Source organism: Arachis ipaensis, chromosome B10 (genome assembly GCF_059453495.1).
Source record: "Arachis ipaensis isolate K30076 ecotype BB chromosome B10, ASM5945349v1, whole genome shotgun sequence".
Taxonomy (NCBI): Eukaryota; Viridiplantae; Streptophyta; class Magnoliopsida; order Fabales; family Fabaceae; genus Arachis; species Arachis ipaensis.
This window is the reverse complement of record NC_142435.1, coordinates 62,675,494-62,683,345: the sequence shown is the minus strand read 5'-3', so window position 1 is coordinate 62,683,345 and position 7,852 is coordinate 62,675,494.

Here is a 7,852-nt window from a genome sequence, read left to right as displayed (position 1 = left end):
CCTCTCCTATTGGGCTTGAAATTGAGGTCAAAGAAGAAGATGCATAACCTCTCATTCCTTTGGTGAGAAATGAAGAAGAAATTGAATTGGAAGCAAGCCACCAAGAGGAAGAGGTTGAAGTTGAGAAAAGTTTGTAAAGAGGTGGAGGTAATCAAGAAAGAGTACAAGGGAGTGGACCTTGCAAGATCATTGGGACCACCCCTTCCTAAGTCACCATCCTACACAACATTCAAGTGGGTAAAATTCTTATCCTTAAGCTTTAATTCCCACATGAATATGGTTTGATTAAAAATGATGGTCAACTTAGAGCTCTTTCTAGAGTTAAGAGTAAGAGAGAGTTGTGTAGTGGTTGGAAACATCATTCCAAGTTCATGATGGTTGCATCCTCAAAGTTGAATGACAATGGTTGGTGTAAAACCAAATGGCATGGGTCTAGGAGGTTGTTTGGAAGCTTCTTTGAGAATTCTAAGGTTATGCCTCCCGGATGGAATAATGATGACCAAATTAAGGACGGGTGTCAAAACAAAGTGTGGGATCCCGGATCGCACAAGGAGAATCAAATTTGGGAGCTCATGGTTTGTAAAGAACTCCATCAAAGCTTGAAGATATTAAAATTGAAGAATGGAGCTTATTGGAGACTCAAGCATTGGTAGATGTTCAAGGATAGCTTCAAGCACAAGCCACCTTGAGAGGAGCTCCCCATAAGTCCAACTTAAGGGCAATAAACAAAAGTGCTAGGTGGGAGACACCCCATCATGGTAAATTCTTTTCATTTTTTCCTTTTGTACATATTGGTAATTAGTTTAATTTCATGTTTTTTTGAGTTTGTTGAGTTTATTTGGCAGTTTGATATGTTAAATAAGGTTTTAGGGTGTTTGGGTAGCTGTTTGGAGGTTTGGAATGCTTGGTTTAGTGCAAGAACTTGGAAAAATTTTGAAAAATAGAGCACCAACCCGCACACCTGGCGCATACGCGCGCCTCAAGCATTTTTGATCATCCATGCGGATGCGCCATGTACGCGTACGCGTGGATGCAAAAAAATCCCATCCCCAGCCTAAAACCAGAGAGTTATGCCCAGTTTGTGCCTATTCTGTGCCTGCAACCCACGCGCAAGTGTACATGACGCGTACGCATCGGTCGCCATCTTCACATCCGCGCGTGCGTCCACCTGGCGCGTACTCGCCCTTCGGCCAACTGCGCATCGGCACGTAAGCATGCATGACACGTCCGCGCTGGTAAAAAAAAATTTCTTTTCTTCCATTTTCTTTTATTGCATTTGTCTATTTTCATTCATTGTTGAGAATGTCTTGGTTACTCTTGGTGCTTTGTGACTTGTTTGGCATTAATTGTAATATTTACTCTACACACAAGATTAGTGCTTTAGTCCTTCTTGACTCATGATCCCTTGTTTTTGTACCTCATCATCATTGAGTTAGGATGGGACCAAATGCTCTCGTGTTTATCACTAATCTTGTTTGTGTCAATTGTTAATTATGCTTGAAGCAACATGCTCTTCATGTCATGTACCTATGCTTTGACTTTTCTCTTGCATCAAATATTAATTGATATGCCCTTTGGCTATATTGTTTTCTCACTTACATGCGTAGCTAACATGTGGTGAGAACCTTACTCTTATTTGGCATTAGCCCCGCCTATTTTCTACTTGCTTTGATATCTTTGATGTAGGCTTAATTATCCTTCTTTCTCTTTCCTTTTAGGTTGGCCCCCAAGAAGGAAAAGATTGGAAAGGCTTCTAAATAGGGCAAAAAACAAGTTCACCCGCACAACCTTTTGAAGGAGCTCATCAATTGTAGTAACCCATCCACATTGCTCTTCTTTGCATACACCGAGGACGGTGCAAATTTCTAAGCGTGGGAAGATCGTCCGACTGATCTCCATGGGTAACAATCTCCTTTTTCAACACCAATTCTTAATTTTTGTCTTTGTTAGTTAGTTGTTGCATTGCATGATAGGTTGCATGTTAGTTATAATTTGTATATACTCTATCACTTCTTTTTATGTTAGGACCACTTGGTTAGGGTGATGACTTCTTTTCAAAGAAAAATTGTTTTTAGGGCACCCTACCAATTTGAAAAAAAATTTTGTGACAAACTTGCTTGAAGAATTTATTTTGGAACATGGTTTTTGAGCTAAGAACACAAGCATGTGAGTTTTGAGTCCAATTGTGTGGTTACATCTTATAACCACTTATTTTCATTCTTGTGTGTATTATTCTCTCTCTATGATTGTAATCTTTGATTTGTTTGATTCTTTATGTCCATTATTCCATGTATACATGCATTTATATGAGTGAGGCCATTATTTTATTTAGCTCACTTACCCAAATAGCCTACCTTTCATCAACTATTGTTAGCCAATCTTGAGCCTATTGAATCCTTTTTGTTCTTAATTATAGCACATCACTACCCCTAAGTGAAAAATAATAAATGTCCTTATTTTGGATCTTAGATTAGCTTAGGCTAGTGAGAGTGTGTATCATTTGGGTATGGGAAACTTGGGACATTGGTTGAGGTAAAAGTGTAATTTTTATTTTTATTGAAAATTTTGGGAATAGGGTACATACTCATGTATTAATTATGTTTAAACCATATGCATTGATACTCTTGTATATGCTTTATTACAAAAAGAAAAAAATTTACAAAATAAAGAAAAAATATATAAAAAGAAAAAAAATATAGAAAAAGAAAAAAAGAGAAAAAAAAGAAATAAAAAGGGGACAAAAATGCCCCAAAGTAAAGTTCAATAAAAATCAATGCATATGGAATGTTAATCAAAGAGAATGCATGAGTATGTGAAAAAGTGGGAATCATGGGTAGCTAGGTTGTGTATTAGAATTGTATAGGTTGTTACATGTGTTAGGTAAGAGCTTAGGCTAATCAAAGATACAAATTTCAAGCTCACTTGATCATACGCATCCTTACCTTTACTCTAGCCCCATTACAACCTATGAATAAGTCCTCATGATGAATGTATGTATGCATTGAATAATTGTTGATTGTTAGAAGCAAAACAAATCTTGGAAAGCATGATTAGAGGAGAATTGAGTGAATCAACCCTATACACTTGAGCGACTAGAGCGGATACACTTCCGTTGAGGGTTCAATGCTCAATTCCTTGTTCCCGGCTTTCATGAGCTTTTCTTCTCGCAAGTCTACTTGTACTTCATTTTGATATTTAAATTGGTAGGATTCATGAGTCATCATACTACTTAGCCCTACATGTGCATATGTGTTCTTGGAGATTGATTTGCTTTTGACCAAGTAGGTAGAATCATTTTGCATTTAGTTACATTCATATAGATAGGTGCATATAGTTTATTGAATAAATGTTCATACCCCTTTTCTTGTCCTTCTTTATTCTTAGCATGAGGACTTGCTTGGTTTAAGTGTGGGGAGATTTGATAAACCCCAATTTTGTGGTTTATCTTGTGCTTATTTTGGGGAATTTTATCACCTTTTTCTCACATTTATTCAATGAAATAGCATGGTTTTACAATTCTCCCTTGATTTGTGCTTAAATATGAAAACATGCTTTTTAGGCCCTAAAATTGGTGATTTTAATTCACTTTAATTCCATTCGATGCCTTGATATGTTTGTTGAGTGATTTCAGGTCCATAAGGCAAGTATTGGATGGAAGAAGTGAGGAGAAAAGCATGCAAAGCTGGAGAACTCATGAAGAAATGAAGGAACCGTAAAGATGTCAAGCTTGACCTCTTCGCACTCAATCGACCATAACTTGAGCTAAAGTGGTTCAAATGAGGCGGTTTTAGTTGCGTTGGAAAGCTAACATCCGGGGCTTCGAAATGATATAAAATTTGTCATATGTTGCTTCTTCTATAGGGGCGCGCACGTGCCATATACGCGTGCGCACCGATGCTGCTCTTGGCCCACTAAAGATGAAATCGCTGGGGGCGATTTCTGAAGCACTTTGGGCCCAACCCAACTCATTTCTGATGCTATTTCATGCAAAATTCAAGCTTGGGCAAGGGGGAGCAATTTTTTGTAGCATTAGCATCATGTAAGTTAGTTTCTAGAGAGAGAAGCTCCCTCTTCTCGCTAGAATTAGGTTAGGCTAATCCATCTTAGATCTAGGCATGATTTCTTGATTTCATTTTGTTTCCTTTCCAATTTCTTGTTTCTACTACTCTATTCTTCTTAGTTCTCTTGTCAATTTTACTTTTATGTCTCTTTTAAGTTTATGAATATTCATGTTGGATCTTGTTTACATTTGATGAAATTTAATGTTGATGTTTCTTTTATTGATGATTTGAGTTGTTGATTTACTTTTCTTGCAATTAGTAGTTGGTAGATTTTACTATTTCTTGTCATTTATTATACTTTCCTTTTATGCCTTCCAAGTGTTTGACAAAATGCTTGGTTGGATGTTAGAGAAGATTTTGATTATTTTTGGCTTGGAAAGAGTAATTAGGAAATCTTGAGTCATGAAAACCCAACTTATGTTGGTGATCTAGAGTTGTTAGCTAGTATGATTTCCATTGACTCTAATCTCTTGCTAATTCAATTAGTAGGTGATTAGGACTTTTGAATTGAGATTAGCTAGTCTTATTAGACTTTCTCCGAGTATGAGGATAACATGATATCTTCCTCCATCATTGGGGATGACGTAATAAGATGAATTCTTGTTTATCATTGTGATATGATTGATTAGTCTTATTTGACGTTCTCCCTATGTGAAGATAACATGATACCTTATTCCATTTGTTGGAGTTGACTAAATAGGGTGAATTAATCATTGTATGACTAGGATAGAAAGCCTATATTCTCAATCTTTGCCATGAATGTCTCTCTCTTTATTACTTGCTTTCTCTTATTTACTTGTCTTCTTTAAATACTTGCTTGATTCACTTTCCTTGTCATTTAATTTCTTGCCCCTTTTATAAACCAAACCCCCTTTGTTCCTTCATAGCCAATAATTGATCACTTCATTGCAATTCCTTGTGAGACGACACGGAGTCAAAATACTTTGGTTATAAATTCATTGGGGTTTGTACTTGTGAAAAAACCATATTTTAATTTGATGTGAGAGTTGTTTGTTGGTTTGGAGCTATGCTTACAACGAAGTAATTCCTTTCTTTAGGAAGAAAATCTAGACCGACTATAATTTTTGCTATCAAAGCCCGTATAGCATTATGTATTTTTAATTATTCTACTCTTCTACTCTAATGCCTGCTTTTCACCAAACCCTTCCTATATTTTATGAATTAATTATAATTGTCAATACAAACATGATTGTTGGTTTGTTACAAGTGATAATATATTTTAGCAATTAATTCTTGATCTATGCTACTCATGCCTTTGCCGGCATGCTAATAAACATCTTGCATCTAATTGCCTTCATATTTCTTGCTATATTTCCGTTGATGTCCTAATTTCATGAAGTCGCGACCATGTGTTAACAACATCCTTCTTTACCTTGGCATTGATTATCACTTATACCATCCTCTTCCTTGTTCTATCCCTTTGAATTGCATGCTTTCTTTTCTCCCTTTTCAGGCTGGCCCTCGCGAGGAAAAAGGAAAAGTTTCTAATTGGAGCAATAAACAAGTCTGCCACACAATCTTTGGAGAAAAAGCATTCGTTGGAGCCACCCATCCACTTGTACATCTCTGCATGCACCGAGGACGGTGCAATCTTTAAGTGTGGGGAGGTTGATACCGACTTCCCTGGATTAGTACTTCCTGACTCAACACCAATGTTTAACTTTTTTTTTGGTTAAATTAGTTGTTACATTTGCATGTTTGTTTGATTTTGTGCATATTTTACCACTTGGTTGAAGTAATATTTTCTTTTTCAAGAAACTTTTTATAGAATTTCACTAATTTGAATTAAACTTTTTGAAAAACTTGTTTGAAGAAATTTTAATTTGGAACATGGTTTTAGAGCTCGAACACACAAAACCAGTGAGATTTTGAGCCTACTTGATTGGTTGCATCTTATCAACTAATATTTTATTATTTTTTTTTTGTGTTGTTCTCTCTAAAATTGTGATCTTTGTCTTGCTTGATTCTATATTTCCATTGTTTAATGTATGCATGCACTCATGTTATTGAGGCCTTGTTTCACTAAGCTTACATACCCATATGGCCTTAACCTTTCATTATCCTTTGCAAACCAATTTGAGCCTATTTTACCCCTTTTATTCTTTACTTTAGCACATCATTAACTCTAAGCAGAAAACAATAATGTCCTTAATTTGAATTCTTGGTTAGCTTAGACTAGTGAGAGTGCTTATGATTTAAGTGTGGGGAAATTGGGTTTGGAAACATTTGGTTTGAGAATTGAGTATGTTAGAATTTTCTGAAAATGTGAAAGAATGTTGAGAATATGTTCATGCATTCAATACCTTAATCATATGCCTTGAGAAAGGCAAATGAAAGAAAAATTATGAAAAAAATGAAAAGAAAAGAAAAGAAAAAGAGGAAATAACAAAAAGGGGACAAAATGCCCCAAAGTAAATGTTGGTAGCAATGCATATGAGTTGTACTAAAGTTGGGATGCATGAATATGTGGTAAACATAGTTAATGGCTAGTTAGATTTTGCATTGTAATTACATGGATTGTCTTAAGTTAGGTGGAAAGTTTAGGTTAATTAAGGATTCAGATTTTAGTCCACTTGACCAAATACAATCCTACCTTGACCCTAACCCCATTACAACCCTTAAAAGACCTCTTGATATGTGTATCTGTGCATTAAATTCTTTGTTGATTGGTAGAAGAAGAGCAAGTCTTAGAAAGTAAGATTAGTAGAGAATTGAGAGAATCGAACCTTAAACACCTGAGCGGTTAGAGTGTATACACTTCCAGTGAGGGTTCCATGCTCGATTCCTTGTTCCCGGCTTTCATGAGCTTTCTTCTTACAAGTTTACTTGTCTTTTATTGTATAATTTGAATTAATGAAATATTATTTATGTTTGTCTTGAAGAGCTTATTTACTTTTAACCAAGTAGGTAGAAACATCTTAGCATGTAGTTGCATTCATATAGATAGGTTGCATTTCATATATTCTAGCATTCCTCTTAACTTTTTTATAGCTTCTATTGAGCTTAGCATGAGGACATGCTAATGTTTAAGTGTGGGGAGATTGATAAACCACTATTTTATAGTTTATTCTGTGCTTAATCTAGTGGATTTTATCCATTATTCTCACATTATTCATACAATTCGCATGTTTTATATTTTCCTTCCTAATTTTGTGCTATGATTGAAAACATGCTTCTTTGGCCTTATATTTGCTAATATTAATCCTCTCTTATTACCATTTGATGCTGTGTTATGTGTGTTAAGTGATTTCAAGGTTTATAGGGTAGGAATGGCTTAGAGGATGGAAAGGAAGCATGCAAAACTAGAAGGAATACAAGAAACTGAAAGAACTGCTAAAGCTATTCAGCCTGACCTCTTGGTACTAAATCGATCATAACTTGAGCTACAGAGGTCCAAATGTGGCGGTTCTAGTTGCGTTGGAAACCTAACATCCGGGGCTTCGCAACGATATTTAACTTGCCGTAGCTGCTCCGAAGATAGGTGACGCGCACGCGTGGATCACGCGCACGCGTGACCTGGAGAAAATTCAATCCACGCGTACGCGTGGACGACGCGTACGCATGACAGTGCCGCGTGCTATGTATCAGAAATCACTGGGGCCCAGAAAATACAGATTAGAGGCTATAAAGCGGGGGAATGCATCCATTCATTAAGGGAACATACATTCACATAATTTTAGGTTTTAGATGTAGTTTCTAGAGAGAGAGGCTCTCTCCTCTCTCTTAGGTTTTAGGATTTAGGATTTCTCTTAGGTTAGGTTTACTTCTTC